Below are 16700 nucleotides of genomic sequence, written 5' to 3'. Positions count from 1 at the left end.
TTAAACTATACTAGCTATTATATTTCACAAAGTTTACATATTAATATTGAAGCAAATTAAAATAAAATGTATCAGATATTTCTGCCAACAGGAAAAATGTTTTGATTTCCAAGTAGCACCATCCAATTGATGTCAGGTAGTTGTGGCGATGGACTTGAAATCCATTGGGGTTTCCCCGTGCAGGTTCAAATCCTGCCAGCTACGTACTGCTTTTTATGCATGTAGAAAGCTAAGCTCATTTGTCCTTGATTACTTTATTTTCCATGAAACTAAAGTAGCTTTTACATTTACCACAGTTTAACTTACTGTTAAAGCTACCAAAAAAGGAAAACATTGATTTTGCACACAGCTTGTCAGTGAAACAACATTAAGGTAGTTGTGGCCAAGTGGTTAAGGTGATGGACTCGAAATCCATTTGCTTTTCAAGCTGGTTTAAAAACGAAATGCATTCAAGATGAAGAGAATCAAAGCATGTTATGTTTAAGAATTGAGTTCTCAATCTCAGCTTAGCTCACCTACATATATATCCTGTTTTACAATGGACTTCTTTTTAAACCATATAATCTCAGACAGTGTCTTCCTGCATTCTATGTACATGCTTGTTTGTGACCTTGTATAAATGCTTCTCAGTGGCAACTTGTGCATGCAGATTCTTTCTATCTGGATTTACAGCTGTAGAGATGTAATGAAAGGTAAGAAATAATGTCTGGTAATCAACAAACTATTAATTGTGCAGTGTCAGTTGTTATAATTCCAAACTTTATTAAGGAATAGACCATAAGTTCTCCAACTCAGTCCTCAGGACCCCACACAGTGTATGTTTTGCAGGTAACCCAGCAGGTGCATAGGTGTATTAATTACTCACTGACACATTTTAAAAAGTCCACTTGTGGAGCTAATTATTTACTTGTGGTTCTGCGAGGAGACCTGCAAAACATGCACTGTGTGGGGTTCTGAGAACCGAGTTTGAGAACCTGTGGAATAGACCAATGAAAAACCTAATATATTTTAAATGATAATTATTTGATAAAATGTCCGTAAAATGTACAATACAGTTCATGAGCACTAGTGTTGGCATGGTGTGATGTTAAAGGCTTTGATTTCTAATTAATTTAGTACAAGATCAAAAGTCCTTGACACCTATATTTGACATTAAACTATACTAGCTATTATATTTCACAAAGTTTACATATTAATATTGAAGCAAATTAAAATAAAATGTATCAGATATTTCTGCCAAAGGGAAAAATGTTTTGATTTCCAAGTAGCACCATCCAATTGAGGTCAGGTTGTTGTGGATGAGTGGTTAAGGCGATGGACTTGAAATCCATTGGTGTTTCCACGTGCAGGTTCAAATCCTGCCAGCTACGTACTGCTTTTTATGCATGTAGAAAGCTAAGCTCATTTGTCCTTGATAACTTTATTTTCCATGAGACTAAAGTAGCTTTTACATTTCCCAAAGTTTAACTTACTGTTAAAGCTACCAAAAAAGGAAAACATTGATTTTGCAGACAGCTTGTCAGTGAAACAACATTAAGGTAGTTGTGGCCAAGTGGTTAAGGTGATGGACTTGAAATCCATTTGCTTTTCAAGCTGGTTTAAAAACGAAATGCATTCAAGATGAAGAGAATCAAAGCATGTTATGTTTAAGAATTGAGTTCTCAATCTCAGCTTAGCTCACCTACATATATATCCTGTTTTACAATGGACTTCTTTTTAAACCATATAATCTCAGACAGTGTCTTCCTGCATTCTATGTACATGCTTGTTTGTGACCTTGTATAAATGCTTCTCAGTGGCAACTTGTGCATGCAGATTCTTTCTATCTGGATTTACAGCTGTAGAGATGTAATGAAAGGTAAGAAAAAATGTCTGGTAATTAACAAACTATTAATTGAGCAGTGTCAGTTGTTATAATTCCAAACTTTATTAAGGAATGGACCATAGGTTCTCAAACTCAGTTCTCAGGACCCCACACAGTGTATGTTTTGCAGGTAACCCAGCAGGTGCACAGGTGTATTAATTACTCACTGACACATTTTAAAAAGTCCACTTGTGGAGCTAATTATTTACTTGTGGTTCTGCGAGGAGACCTGCAAAACATGCACTGTGTGGGGTTCTGAGAACCGAGTTTGAGAACCTGTGGAATAGACCAATGAAAAACCTAATATATTTTAAATGATTATTATTTGATAAAATGTCCGTAAAATGTACAATACAGTTCATGAGCACTAGTGTTGGCACGGTGTGATGTTAAAGGCTCTGATTTCTAATTAATTTAGGACAAGATCAAAAGTCCTTGACACCTATATTTGACATTAAACTATACTAGCTATTATATTTCACAAAGTTTACATATTAATATTGAAGCAAATTAAAATAAAATGTATCAGATATTTCTGCCAACAGGAAAAATGTTTTGATTTCCAAGTAGCACCAACCTATTGAGGTCAGGTAGTTGTGGCCAAGTGGTTAAGGTGATGGACTTGAAATCCATTGGGGTTTCCCCGCGCAGGTTCAAATCCTGCCAGCTACGTACTGCTTTTTATGCATGTAGAAAGCTAAGCTCATTTGTCCTTGATAACTTTATTTTCCATGAGACTAAAGTAGCTTTTACATTTCCCAAAGTTTAACTTACTGTAAAAGCTACCAAAAAAGGAAAACATTGATTTTGCACACAGCTTGTCAGTGAAACAACATTAATGTAGTTGTGGCCAAGTGGTTTAGGTGATGGACTCGAAATCCATTTGCTTTTCAAGCTGGTTTAAAAACGAAATGCATTCAAGATGAAGAGAATCAAAGCATGTTATGTTTAAGAATTGAGTTCTCAATCTCAGTTTAGCTCATCTACATATATATCCTGTTTTACAATGGACTTCTTTTTAAACCATATAATCTCAGACAGTGTCTTCCTGCATTTTATGTACATGCTTGTGACCTTGTATAAATGTTTCTCAGTGGCAACTTGTGCATGCAGATTCTTTCTATCTGGTTTTACAGCTGTAGAGATGTAATGAAAGGTAAGAAATAATGTCTGGTAATCAACAAACTATTAATTGTGCAGTGTCAGTTGTTCTAATTCCAAACTTTATTAAGGAATAGACCATAAGTTCTCCAACTCTGTCCTCTGGACCCCACACAGTGTATGTTTTGCAGGTAACCCAGCAGGTGCATATGTGTATTAATTACTCACTGACACATTTTAAAAAGTCCACTTGTGGAGCTAATTATTTACTTGTGGTTCTGCGAGGAGACCTGCAAAACATGCACTGTGTGGGGTTCTGAGAACCGAGTTTGAGAACCTGTGGAATAGACCAATGAAAAACCTAATATATTTTAAATGATTATTATTTGATAAAATGTCCGTAAAATGTACAATACAGTTCATGAGCACTAGTGTTGGCATGGTGTGATGTTAAAGGCTCTGATTTCTAATTAATTTAGTACAAGATCAAAAGTCCTTGACACCTATATTTGACATTAAACTATACTAGCTATTATATTTCACAAAGTTTACATATTAATATTGAAGCAAATTAAAATAAAATGTATCAGATATTTCTGCCAACAGGAAAAATGTTTTGATTTCCAAGTAGCACCATCCAATTGAGGTCAGGTAGTTGTGGCCGAGTGGTTAAGGCGATGGACTTGAAATCCATTGAGGTTTCCCCGCGCAGGTTCAAATCTTGCCAGCTACGTACTGCTTTTTATGCATGTAGAAAGCTAAGCTCATTTGTCCTTGATAACTTTATTTTCCATGAAACTAAAGTAGCTTTTACATTTCCCAAAGTTTAACTTACTGTAAAAGCTACCAAAAAAGGAAAACATTGATTTTGCACACAGCTTGTCAATGAAACAACATTAAGGTAGTTGTGGCCGAGTGGTTAACGTGATGGACTCAAAATCCATTTGCTTTTCAAGCTGGTTTAAAAACAAAATGCATTCAAGATGAAGAGAATCAAAGCATGTTATGTTTAAGAATTGAGTTCTCAATCTCAGCTTAGCTCACCTACATATATATCCTGTTTTACAATGGACTTCTTTTTAAACCATATAATCTCAGACAGTGTCTTCCTGCATTCTATGTACATGCTTGTGACCTTGTATAAATGTTTCCCAGTGGCAACTTATGCATGCAGATTCTTTCTATCTGGATTTACAGCTGTAGAGATGTAATGAAAGGTAAGAAATAATGTCTGGTTATCAACAAACTATTAATTGTGCAGTGTCAGTTGTTGTAATTCCAAACTTTATTAAGGAATAGACCATAAATTCTCAAACTCAGTCCTCAGGACCCCACACAGTGTATGTTTTGCAGGTAACCCAGCAGGTGCATATGTGTATTAATTACTCACTGACACATTTTAAAAAGTCCACTTGTGGAGCTAATTATTTACTTGTGGTTCTGCGAGGAGACCTGCAAAACATGCACTGTGTGGGGTTCTGAGAACCGAGTTTGAGAACCTGTGGAATAGACCAATGAAAAACCTAATATATTTTAAATGATTATTATTTGATAAAATGTCCGTAAAATGTACAATACAGTTCATGAGCACTAGTGTTGGCATGGTGTGATGTTAAAGGCTCTGATTTCTAATTAATTTAGTACAAGATCAAAAGTCCTTGACAACTATATTTGACATTAAACTATACTAGCTATTATATTTCACAAAGTTTACATATTAATATTGAAGCAAATTAAAATAAAATGTATCAGATATTTCTGCCAACAGGAAAAATGTTTTGATTTCCAAGTAGCAGCAACCAATTGAGGTCAGGTAGTTGTGGCCGAGTGGTTAAGGTGATGGACTTGAAATCCATCGGGGTTTCCTCGCGCGGGTTCAAATCCTGCCAGCTACATACTGCTTTTTATGCATGTAGAAAGCTAAGCTCATTTGTCCTTGATAACTTTATTTTCCATGAAACTAAAGTAGCTTTTACATTTCCCAAAGTTTAACTTACTGTAAAAGCTACCAAAAAAGGAAAACATTGATTTTGCACACAGCTTGTCAATGAAACAACATTAAGGTAGTTGTGGCCGAGTGGTTAAGGTGATGGACTCAAATTCCATTTGCTTTTCAAGCTGGTTTAAAAACAAAATGCATTCAAGATGAAGAGAATCAAAGCATGTTATGTTTAAGAATTGAGTTCTCAATCTCAGCTTAGCTCACCTACATATATATCCTGTTTTACAATGGACTTCTTTTTAAACCATATAATCTCAGACAGTGTCTTCCTGCATTCTAGGTACATGCTTGTGACCTTGTATAAATGTTTCCCAGTGGCAACTTATGCATGCAGATTCTTTCTATCTGGACTTACAGCTGTAGAGATGTAATGAAAGGTAAGAAATAATGTCTGGTAATCAACAAACTATTAATTGTGCAGTGTCAGTTGTTATAATTCCAAACTTTATTAAGGAATAGACCATAAGTTCTCCAACTCAGTCCTCAGGACCCCACACAGTGTATGTTTTGCAGGTAACCCAGCAGGTGCATAGGTGTATTAATTACTCACTGACACATTTTAAAAAGTCCACTTGTGAAACTAATTATTTACTTGTGGTTCTGCGAGGAGACCTGCAAAACATGCACTGTGTGGGGTTCTGAGAACCGAGTTTGAGAACCTGTGGAATAGACCAATGAAAAACCTAATATATTTTAAATGATTATTATTTGATAAAATGTCCATAAAATGTACAATACAGTTCATGAGCACTAGTGTTGGCATGGTGTGATGTTAAAGGCTTTGATTTCTAATTAATTTAGTACAGGATCAAAAGTCCTTGACACCTATATTTGACATTAAACTATACTAGCTATTATATTTCACAAAGTTTACATATTAATATTGAAGCAAATTAAAATAAAATGTATCAGATATTTCTGCCACCTGGAAAAATGTTTTGATTTCCAAGTAGCACCATCCAATTGAGGTCAGGTAGTTGTGGCCGAGTGGTTAAGGCGATGGACTTGAAATCCATTGGGGTTTCCTCGCGCAGGTTCAAATCCTGCCAGCTACGTACTGCTTTTTATGCATGTAGAAAGCTAAGCTCATTTGTCCTTGATAACTTTATTTTCCATGAAACTAAAGTAGCTTTTACATTTCCCAAAGTTTAACTTACTGTAAAAGCTACCAAAAAAGGAAAACATTGATTTTGCACACAGCTTGTCAATGAAACAACATTAAGGTAGTTGTGGCCGAGTGGTTAACGTGATGGACTCAAAATCCATTTGCTTTTCAAGCTGGTTTAAAAACAAAATGCATTCAAGATGAAGAGAATCAAAGCATGTTATGTTTAAGAATTGAGTTCTCAATCTCAGCTTAGCTCACCTACATATATATCCTGTTTTACAATGGACTTCTTTTTAAACCATATAATCTCAGACAGTGTCTTCCTGCATTCTATGTACATGCTTGTGACCTTGTATAAATGTTTCCCAGTGGCAACTTATGCATGCAGATTCTTTCTATCTGGATTTACAGCTGTAGAGATGTAATGAAAGGTAAGAAATAATGTCTGGTAATCAACAAACTATTAATTGTGCAGTGTCAGTTGTTATAATTCCAAACTTTATTAAGGAATAGACCATAAGTTCTCCAACTCAGTCCTCAGGACCCCACACAGTGTATGTTTTGCAGATAACCCAGCAGGTGCATAGGTGTATTAATTACTCACTGACACATTTTAAAAAGTCCACTTGTGGAGCTAATTATTTACTTGTGGTTCTGCGAGGAGACCTGCAAAACATGCACTGTGTGGGGTTCTGAGAACCGAGTTTGAGAACCTGTGGAATAGACCAATGAAAAACCTAATATATTTTAAATGATTATTATTTGATAAAATGTCCGTAAAATGTACAATACAGTTCATGAGCACTAGTGTTGGCATGGTGTGATGTTAAAGGCTCTGATTTCTAATTAATTTAGTACAAGATCAAAAGTCCTTGACACCTATATTTGACATTAAACTATACTAGCTATTATATTTCACAAAGTTTACATATTAATATTGAAGCAAATTAAAATAAAATGTATCAGATATTTCTGCCAACAGGAAAAATGTTTTGATTTCCAAGTAGCACCATCCAATTGAGGTCAGGTAGTTGTGGCCGAGTGGTTAAGGCGATGGACTTGAAATCCATTGGGGTTTCCCCGCGCAGGTTCAAATCCTGCCAGCTACGTACTGCTTTTTATGCATGTAGAAAGCTAAGCTCATTTGTCCTTGATAACTTTATTTTCCATGAAACTAAAGTAGCTTTTACATTTCCCAAAGTTTAACTTACTGTAAAAGCTACCAAAAAAGGAAAACATTGATTTTGCACACAGCTTGTCAATGAAACAACATTAAGGTAGTTGTGGCCGAGTGGTTAACGTGATGGACTCAAAATCCATTTGCTTTTCAAGCTGGTTTAAAAACAAAATGCATTCAAGATGAAGAGAATCAAAGCATGTTATGTTTAAGAATTGAGTTCTCAATCTCAGCTTAGCTCACCTACATATATATCCTGTTTTACAATGGACTTCTTTTTAAACCATATAATCTCAGACAGTGTCTTCCTGCATTCTATGTACATGCTTGTGACCTTGTATAAATGTTTCCCAGTGGCAACTTATGCATGCAGATTCTTTCTATCTGGATTTACAGCTGTAGAGATGTAATGAAAGGTAAGAAATAATGTCTGGTTATCAACAAACTATTAATTGTGCAGTGTCAGTTGTTGTAATTCCAAACTTTATTAAGGAATAGACCATAAATTCTCAAACTCAGTCCTCAGGACCCCACACAGTGTATGTTTTGCAGGTAACCCAGCAGGTGCATATGTGTATTAATTACTCACTGACACATTTTAAAAAGTCCACTTGTGGAGCTAATTATTTACTTGTGGTTCTGCGAGGAGACCTGCAAAACATGCACTGTGTGGGGTTCTGAGAACCGAGTTTGAGAACCTGTGGAATAGACCAATGAAAAACCTAATATATTTTAAATGATTATTATTTGATAAAATGTCCGTAAAATGTACAATACAGTTCATGAGCACTAGTGTTGGCATGGTGTGATGTTAAAGGCTCTGATTTCTAATTAATTTAGTACAAGATCAAAAGTCCTTGACACCTATATTTGACATTAAACTATACTAGCTATTATATTTCACAAAGTTTACATATTAATATTGAAGCAAATTAAAATAAAATGTATCAGATATTTCTGCCAACAGGGAAAATGTTTTGATTTCCAAGTAGCACCATCTAATTGAGGTCAGGTAGTTGTGGCTGAGTGGTTAAGGCGATGGACTTGAAATCCATTGGGGTTTCCCCGCGCAGGTTCAAATCCTGCCAGCTACGTACTGCTTTTTATGCATGTAGAAAGCTAAGCTCATTTGTCCTTGATAACTTTATTTTCCATGAAACTAAAGTAGCTTTTACATTTCCCAAAGTTTAACTTACTGTAAAAGCTACCAAAAAAGGAAAACATTGATTTTGCACACAGCTTGTCAATGAAACAACATTAAGGTAGTTGTGGCCGAGTGGTTAAGGTGATGGACTCAAAATCCATTTGCTTTTCAAGCTGGTTTAAAAACAAAATGCATTCAAGATGAAGAGAATCAAAGCATGTTATGTTTAAGAATTGAGTTCTCAATCTCAGCTTAGCACACCTACATATATATCCTGTTTTACAATGGACTTCTTTTTAAACCATATAATCTCAGACAGTGTCTTCCTGCATTCTGTGTACATGCTTGTGACCTTGTATAAATGTTTCCCAGTGGCAACTTATGCATGCAGATTCTTTCTATCTGGACTTACAGCTGTAGAGATGTAATAAAAGGTAAGAAATAATGTCTGGTAATCAACAAACTATTAATTGTGCAGTGTCAGTTGTTATAATTCCAAACTTTATTAAGGAATAGACCATAAGTTCTCCAACTCAGTCCTCAGGACCCCACACAGTGTATGTTTTGCAGGTAACCCAGCAGGTGCATAGGTGTATTAATTACTCACTGACACATTTTAAAAAGTCCACTTGTGGAGCTAATTATTTACTTGTGGTTCTGCGAGGAGACCTGCAAAACATGCACTGTGTGGGGTTCTGAGAACCGAGTTTGAGAACCTGTGGAATAGACCAATGAAAAACCTAATATATTTTAAATGATTATTATTTGATAAAATGTCCGTAAAATGTACAATACAGTTCATGAGCACTAGTGTTGGCATGGTGTGATGTTAAAGGCTTTGATTTCTAATTAATTTAGTACAAGATCAAAAGTCCTTGACACCTATATTTGACATTAAACTATACTAGCTATTATATTTCACAAAGTTTACATATTAATATTGAAGCAAATTAAAATAAAATGTATCAGATATTTCTGCCAACAGGAAAAATGTTTTGATTTCCAAGTAGCACCATCCAATTGAGGTCAGGTAGTTGTGGCCGAGTGGTTAAGGCGATGGACTTGAAATCCATTGGGGTTTCCCCGCGCAGGTTCAAATCCTGCCAGCTACGTACTGCTTTTTATGCATGTAGAAAGCTAAGCTCATTTGTCCTTGATAACTTTATTTTCCATGAAACTAAAGTAGCTTTTACATTTCCCAAAGTTTAACTTACTGTAAAAGCTACCAAAAAAGGAAAACATTGATTTTGCACACAGCTTGTCAATGAAACAACATTAAGGTAGTTGTGGCCGAGTGGTTAACGTGATGGACTCAAAATCCATTTGCTTTTCAAGCTGGTTTAAAAACAAAATGCATTCAAGATGAAGAGAATCAAAGCATGTTATGTTTAAGAATTGAGTTCTCAATCTCAGCTTAGCTCACCTACATATATATCCTGTTTTACAATGGACTTCTTTTTAAACCATATAATCTCAGACAGTGTCTTCCTGCATTCTATGTACATGCTTGTGACCTTGTATAAATGTTTCCCAGTGGCAACTTATGCATGCAGATTCTTTCTATCTGGATTTACAGCTGTAGAGATGTAATGAAAGGTAAGAAATAATGTCTGGTTATCAACAAACTATTAATTGTGCAGTGTCAGTTGTTGTAATTCCAAACTTTATTAAGGAATAGACCATAAATTCTCAAACTCAGTCCTCAGGACCCCACACAGTGTATGTTTTGCAGGTAACCCAGCAGGTGCATATGTGTATTAATTACTCACTGACACATTTTAAAAAGTCCACTTGTGGAGCTAATTATTTACTTGTGGTTCTGCGAGGAGACCTGCAAAACATGCACTGTGTGGGGTTCTGAGAACCGAGTTTGAGAACCTGTGGAATAGACCAATGAAAAACCTAATATATTTTAAATGATTATTATTTGATAAAATGTCCGTAAAATGTACAATACAGTTCATGAGCACTAGTGTTGGCATGGTGTGATGTTAAAGGCTCTGATTTCTAATTAATTTAGTACAAGATCAAAAGTCCTTGACACCTATATTTGACATTAAACTATACTAGCTATTATATTTCACAAAGTTTACATATTAATATTGAAGCAAATTAAAATAAAATGTATCAGATATTTCTGCCAACAGGAAAAATGTTTTTATTTCCAAGTAGCACCATCCAATTGATGTCAGGTTGTTGTGGGGATGGACTTGAAATCCATTGGGGTTTCCCCGTGCAGGTTCAAATCCTGCCAGCTACGTACTGCTTTTTATGCATGTAGAAAGCTAAGCTCATTTGTCCTTGATTACTTTATTTTCCATGAAACTAAAGTAGCTTTTACATTTCCCAAAGTTTAACTTACTGTAAAAGCTACCAAAAAAGGAAAACATTGATTTTGCACACAGCTTGTCAGTGAAACAACATTAAGGTAGTTGTGGCCAAGTGGTTAAGGTGATGGACTCGAAATCCATTTGCTTTTCAAGCTGGTTTAAAAACGAAATGCATTCAAGATGAAGAGAATCAAAGCATGTTATGTTTAAGAATTGAGTTCTCAATCTCAGCTTAGCTCACCTACATATATATCCTGTTTTACAATGGACTTCTTTTTAAACCATATAATCTCAGACAGTGTCTTCCTGCATTCTATGTACATGCTTGTTTGTGACCTTGTATAAATGCTTCTCAGTGGCAACTTGTGCATGCAGATTCTTTCTATCTGGATTTACAGCTGTAGAGATGTAATGAAAGGTAAGAAATAATGTCTGGTAATTAACAAACTATTAATTGTGCAGTGTCAGTTGTTATAATTCCAAACTTTATTAAGGAATGGACCATAGGTTCTCAAACTCAGTTCTCAGGACCCCACACAGTGTATGTTTTGCAAGTAACCCAGCAGGTGCACAGGTGTATTAATTACTCACTGACACATTTTAAAAAGTCCACTTTTGGAGCTAATTATTTACTTGTGGTTCTGCGAGGAGACCTGCAAAACATGCACTGTGTGGGGTTCTGAGAACCGAGTTTGAGAACCTGTGGAATAGACCAATGAAAAACCTAATATATTTTAAATGATTATTATTTGATAAAATGTCCGTAAAATGTACAATACAGTTCATGAGCACTAGTGTTGGCATGGTGTGATGTTAAAGGCTCTGATTTCTAATTAATTTAGTACAAGATCAAAAGTCCTTGACAACTATATTTGACATTAAACTATACTAGCTATTATATTTCACAAAGTTTACATATTAATATTGAAGCAAATTAAAATAAAATGTATCAGATATTTCTGCCAACAGGAAAAATGTTTTGATTTCCAAGTAGCAGCAACCAATTGAGGTCAGGTAGTTGTGGCCGAGTGGTTAAGGTGATGGACTTGAAATCCATCGGGGTTTCCTCGCGCGGGTTCAAATCCTGTCAGCTACGTACTGCTTTTTATGCATGTAGAAAGCTAAGCTCATTTGTCCTTGATAACTTTATTTTCCATGAAACTAAAGTAGCTTTTACATTTCCCAAAGTTTAACTTACTGTAAAAGCTACCAAAAAAGGAAAACATTGATTTTGCACACAGCTTGTCAATGAAACAACATTAAGGTAGTTGTGGCCGAGTGGTTAAGGTGATGGACTCAAATTCCATTTGCTTTTCAAGCTGGTTTAAAAACAAAATGCATTCAAGATGAAGAGAATCAAAGCATGTTATGTTTAAGAATTGAGTTCTCAATCTCAGCTTAGCTCACCTACATATATATCCTGTTTTACAATGGACTTCTTTTTAAACCATATAATCTCAGACAGTGTCTTCCTGCATTCTATGTACATGCTTGTGACCTTGTATAAATGTTTCCCAGTGGCAACTTATGCATGCAGATTCTTTCTATCTGGATTTACAGCTGTAGAGATGTAATGAAAGGTAAGAAATAATGTCTGGTAATCAACAAACTATTAATTGTGCAGTGTCAGTTGTTATAATTCCAAACTTTATTAAGGAATAGACCATAAGTTCTCCAACTCAGTCCTCAGGACCCCACACAGTGTATGTTTTGCAGGTAACCCAGCAGGTGCATAGGTGTATTAATTACTCACTGACACATTTTAAAAAGTCCACTTGTGGAGCTAATTATTTACTTGTGGTTCTGCGAGGAGACCTGCAAAACATGCACTGTGTGGGGTTCTGAGAACCGAGTTTGAGAACCTGTGGAATAGACCAATGAAAAACCTAATATATTTTAAATGATTATTATTTGATAAAATGTCCGTAAAATGTACAATACAGTTCATGAGCACTAGTGTTGGCATGGTGTGATGTTAAAGGCTCTGATTTCTAATTAATTTAGTACAAGATCAAAAGTCCTTGACACCTATATTTGACATTAAACTATACTAGCTATTATATTTCACAAAGTTTACATATTAATATTGAAGCAAATTAAAATAAAATGTATCAGATATTTCTGCCAACAGGAAAAATGTTTTGATTTCCAAGTAGCACCATCCAATTGAGGTCAGGTAGTTGTGGCCGAGTGGTTAAGGCGATGGACTTGAAATCCATTGGGGTTTCCCCGCGCAGGTTCAAATCCTGCCAGCTACGTACTGCTTTTTATGCATGTAGAAAGCTAAGCTCATTTGTCCTTGATAACTTTATTTTCCATGAAACTAAAGTAGCTTTTACATTTCCCAAAGTTTAACTTACTGTAAAAGCTACCAAAAAAGGAAAACATTGATTTTGCACACAGCTTGTCAATGAAACAACATTAAGGTAGTTGTGGCCGAGTGGTTAACGTGATGGACTCAAAATCCATTTGCTTTTCAAGCTGGTTTAAAAACAAAATGCATTCAAGATGAAGAGAATCAAAGCATGTTATGTTTAAGAATTGAGTTCTCAATCTCAGCTTAGCTCACCTACATATATATCCTGTTTTACAATGGACTTCTTTTTAAACCATATAATCTCAGACAGTGTCTTCCTGCATTCTATGTACATGCTTGTGACCTTGTATAAATGTTTCCCAGTGGCAACTTATGCATGCAGATTCTTTCTATCTGGATTTACAGCTGTAGAGATGTAATGAAAGGTAAGAAATAATGTCTGGTTATCAACAAACTATTAATTGTGCAGTGTCAGTTGTTGTAATTCCAAACTTTATTAAGGAATAGACCATAAATTCTCAAACTCAGTCCTCAGGACCCCACACAGTGTATGTTTTGCAGGTAACCCAGCAGGTGCATATGTGTATTAATTACTCACTGACACATTTTAAAAAGTCCACTTGTGGAGCTAATTATTTACTTGTGGTTCTGCGAGGAGACCTGCAAAACATGCACTGTGTGGGGTTCTGAGAACCGAGTTTGAGAACCTGTGGAATAGACCAATGAAAAACCTAATATATTTTAAATGATTATTATTTGATAAAATGTCCGTAAAATGTACAATACAGTTCATGAGCACTAGTGTTGGCATGGTGTGATGTTAAAGGCTCTGATTTCTAATTAATTTAGTACAAGATCAAAAGTCCTTGACACCTATATTTGACATTAAACTATACTAGCTATTATATTTCACAAAGTTTACATATTAATATTGAAGCAAATTAAAATAAAATGTATCAGATATTTCTGCCAACAGGGAAAATGTTTTGATTTCCAAGTAGCACCATCTAATTGAGGTCAGGTAGTTGTGGCTGAGTGGTTAAGGCGATGGACTTGAAATCCATTGGGGTTTCCCCGCGCAGGTTCAAATCCTGCCAGCTACGTACTGCTTTTTATGCATGTAGAAAGCTAAGCTCATTTGTCCTTGATAACTTTATTTTCCATGAAACTAAAGTAGCTTTTACATTTCCCAAAGTTTAACTTACTGTAAAAGCTACCAAAAAAGGAAAACATTGATTTTGCACACAGCTTGTCAATGAAACAACATTAAGGTAGTTGTGGCCGAGTGGTTAAGGTGATGGACTCAAAATCCATTTGCTTTTCAAGCTGGTTTAAAAACAAAATGCATTCAAGATGAAGAGAATCAAAGCATGTTATGTTTAAGAATTGAGTTCTCAATCTCAGCTTAGCACACCTACATATATATCCTGTTTTACAATGGACTTCTTTTTAAACCATATAATCTCAGACAGTGTCTTCCTGCATTCTGTGTACATGCTTGTGACCTTGTATAAATGTTTCCCAGTGGCAACTTATGCATGCAGATTCTTTCTATCTGGACTTACAGCTGTAGAGATGTAATAAAAGGTAAGAAATAATGTCTGGTAATCAACAAACTATTAATTGTGCAGTGTCAGTTGTTATAATTCCAAACTTTATTAAGGAATAGACCATAAGTTCTCCAACTCAGTCCTCAGGACCCCACACAGTGTATGTTTTGCAGGTAACCCAGCAGGTGCATAGGTGTATTAATTACTCACTGACACATTTTAAAAAGTCCACTTGTGGAGCTAATTATTTACTTGTGGTTCTGCGAGGAGACCTGCAAAACATGCACTGTGTGGGGTTCTGAGAACCGAGTTTGAGAACCTGTGGAATAGACCAATGAAAAACCTAATATATTTTAAATGATTATTATTTGATAAAATGTCCGTAAAATGTACAATACAGTTCATGAGCACTAGTGTTGGCATGGTGTGATGTTAAAGGCTTTGATTTCTAATTAATTTAGTACAAGATCAAAAGTCCTTGACACCTATATTTGACATTAAACTATACTAGCTATTATATTTCACAAAGTTTACATATTAATATTGAAGCAAATTAAAATAAAATGTATCAGATATTTCTGCCAACAGGAAAAATGTTTTGATTTCCAAGTAGCACCATCCAATTGAGGTCAGGTAGTTGTGGCCGAGTGGTTAAGGCGATGGACTTGAAATCCATTGGGGTTTCCCCGCGCAGGTTCAAATCCTGCCAGCTACGTACTGCTTTTTATGCATGTAGAAAGCTAAGCTCATTTGTCCTTGATAACTTTATTTTCCATGAAACTAAAGTAGCTTTTACATTTCCCAAAGTTTAACTTACTGTAAAAGCTACCAAAAAAGGAAAACATTGATTTTGCACACAGCTTGTCAATGAAACAACATTAAGGTAGTTGTGGCCGAGTGGTTAACGTGATGGACTCAAAATCCATTTGCTTTTCAAGCTGGTTTAAAAACAAAATGCATTCAAGATGAAGAGAATCAAAGCATGTTATGTTTAAGAATTGAGTTCTCAATCTCAGCTTAGCTCACCTACATATATATCCTGTTTTACAATGGACTTCTTTTTAAACCATATAATCTCAGACAGTGTCTTCCTGCATTCTATGTACATGCTTGTGACCTTGTATAAATGTTTCCCAGTGGCAACTTATGCATGCAGATTCTTTCTATCTGGATTTACAGCTGTAGAGATGTAATGAAAGGTAAGAAATAATGTCTGGTTATCAACAAACTATTAATTGTGCAGTGTCAGTTGTTGTAATTCCAAACTTTATTAAGGAATAGACCATAAATTCTCAAACTCAGTCCTCAGGACCCCACACAGTGTATGTTTTGCAGGTAACCCAGCAGGTGCATATGTGTATTAATTACTCACTGACACATTTTAAAAAGTCCACTTGTGGAGCTAATTATTTACTTGTGGTTCTGCGAGGAGACCTGCAAAACATGCACTGTGTGGGGTTCTGAGAACCGAGTTTGAGAACCTGTGGAATAGACCAATGAAAAACCTAATATATTTTAAATGATTATTATTTGATAAAATGTCCGTAAAATGTACAATACAGTTCATGAGCACTAGTGTTGGCACGGTGTGATGTTAAAGGCTCTGATTTCTAATTAATTTAGGACAAGATCAAAAGTCCTTGACACCTATATTTGACATTAAACTATACTAGCTATTATATTTCACAAAGTTTACATATTAATATTGAAGCAAATTAAAATAAAATGTATCAGATATTTCTGCCAACAGGAAAAATGTTTTGATTTCCAAGTAGCACCAACCTATTGAGGTCAGGTAGTTGTGGCCAAGTGGTTAAGGTGATGGACTTGAAATCCATTGGGGTTTCCCCGCGCAGGTTCAAATCCTGCCAGCTACGTACTGCTTTTTATGCATGTAGAAAGCTAAGCTCATTTGTCCTTGATAACTTTATTTTCCATGAGACTAAAGTAGCTTTTACATTTCCCAAAGTTTAACTTACTGTAAAAGCTACCAAAAAAGGAAAACATTGATTTTGCACACAGCTTGTCAGTGAAACAACATTAATGTAGTTGTGGCCAAGTGGTTTAGGTGATGGACTCGAAATCCATTTGCTTTTCAAGCTGGTTT

The 16700-nt window shown here is 35.4% G+C and overlaps 13 non-coding genes across 13 annotated transcripts; all 13 read left to right on the top strand.

Moving 5' to 3' along the window:
- The first annotated feature begins 1288 nt into the window (after positions 1-1288).
- TRNAS-UGA (transfer RNA serine (anticodon UGA)) lies at positions 1289-1370 on the top strand. The gene has a single exon. It is a non-coding gene; the product is annotated as a tRNA-Ser (tRNA).
- Positions 1371-2454: 1084 nt separating this feature from the next.
- Positions 2455-2536, top strand: TRNAS-UGA (transfer RNA serine (anticodon UGA)). Its single transcript has one exon. It is a non-coding gene; the product is annotated as a tRNA-Ser (tRNA).
- Positions 2537-3616: 1080 nt separating this feature from the next.
- On the top strand, positions 3617-3698 carry TRNAS-UGA (transfer RNA serine (anticodon UGA)). The gene has a single exon. It is a non-coding gene; the product is annotated as a tRNA-Ser (tRNA).
- A 1080-nt stretch (positions 3699-4778) lies between these two features.
- On the top strand, positions 4779-4860 carry TRNAS-UGA (transfer RNA serine (anticodon UGA)). The gene has a single exon. It is a non-coding gene; the product is annotated as a tRNA-Ser (tRNA).
- Positions 4861-5940: 1080 nt separating this feature from the next.
- On the top strand, positions 5941-6022 carry TRNAS-UGA (transfer RNA serine (anticodon UGA)). Its single transcript has one exon. It is a non-coding gene; the product is annotated as a tRNA-Ser (tRNA).
- Positions 6023-7102: 1080 nt separating this feature from the next.
- On the top strand, positions 7103-7184 carry TRNAS-UGA (transfer RNA serine (anticodon UGA)). The gene has a single exon. It is a non-coding gene; the product is annotated as a tRNA-Ser (tRNA).
- Positions 7185-8264: 1080 nt separating this feature from the next.
- Positions 8265-8346, top strand: TRNAS-UGA (transfer RNA serine (anticodon UGA)). The gene has a single exon. It is a non-coding gene; the product is annotated as a tRNA-Ser (tRNA).
- Positions 8347-9426: 1080 nt separating this feature from the next.
- Positions 9427-9508, top strand: TRNAS-UGA (transfer RNA serine (anticodon UGA)). Its single transcript has one exon. It is a non-coding gene; the product is annotated as a tRNA-Ser (tRNA).
- Positions 9509-11740: 2232 nt separating this feature from the next.
- TRNAS-UGA (transfer RNA serine (anticodon UGA)) lies at positions 11741-11822 on the top strand. The gene has a single exon. It is a non-coding gene; the product is annotated as a tRNA-Ser (tRNA).
- A 1080-nt stretch (positions 11823-12902) lies between these two features.
- TRNAS-UGA (transfer RNA serine (anticodon UGA)) lies at positions 12903-12984 on the top strand. The gene has a single exon. It is a non-coding gene; the product is annotated as a tRNA-Ser (tRNA).
- A 1080-nt stretch (positions 12985-14064) lies between these two features.
- On the top strand, positions 14065-14146 carry TRNAS-UGA (transfer RNA serine (anticodon UGA)). The gene has a single exon. It is a non-coding gene; the product is annotated as a tRNA-Ser (tRNA).
- A 1080-nt stretch (positions 14147-15226) lies between these two features.
- On the top strand, positions 15227-15308 carry TRNAS-UGA (transfer RNA serine (anticodon UGA)). The gene has a single exon. It is a non-coding gene; the product is annotated as a tRNA-Ser (tRNA).
- A 1080-nt stretch (positions 15309-16388) lies between these two features.
- On the top strand, positions 16389-16470 carry TRNAS-UGA (transfer RNA serine (anticodon UGA)). Its single transcript has one exon. It is a non-coding gene; the product is annotated as a tRNA-Ser (tRNA).
- The last annotated feature ends 230 nt before the right edge of the window (positions 16471-16700 follow it).

This window comes from Pseudophryne corroboree, chromosome 11, assembly GCF_028390025.1.
Source record: "Pseudophryne corroboree isolate aPseCor3 chromosome 11, aPseCor3.hap2, whole genome shotgun sequence".
Classification (NCBI taxonomy): Eukaryota; Metazoa; Chordata; class Amphibia; order Anura; family Myobatrachidae; genus Pseudophryne; species Pseudophryne corroboree.
This window is presented reverse-complemented; position numbering and strand designations above follow the sequence as displayed.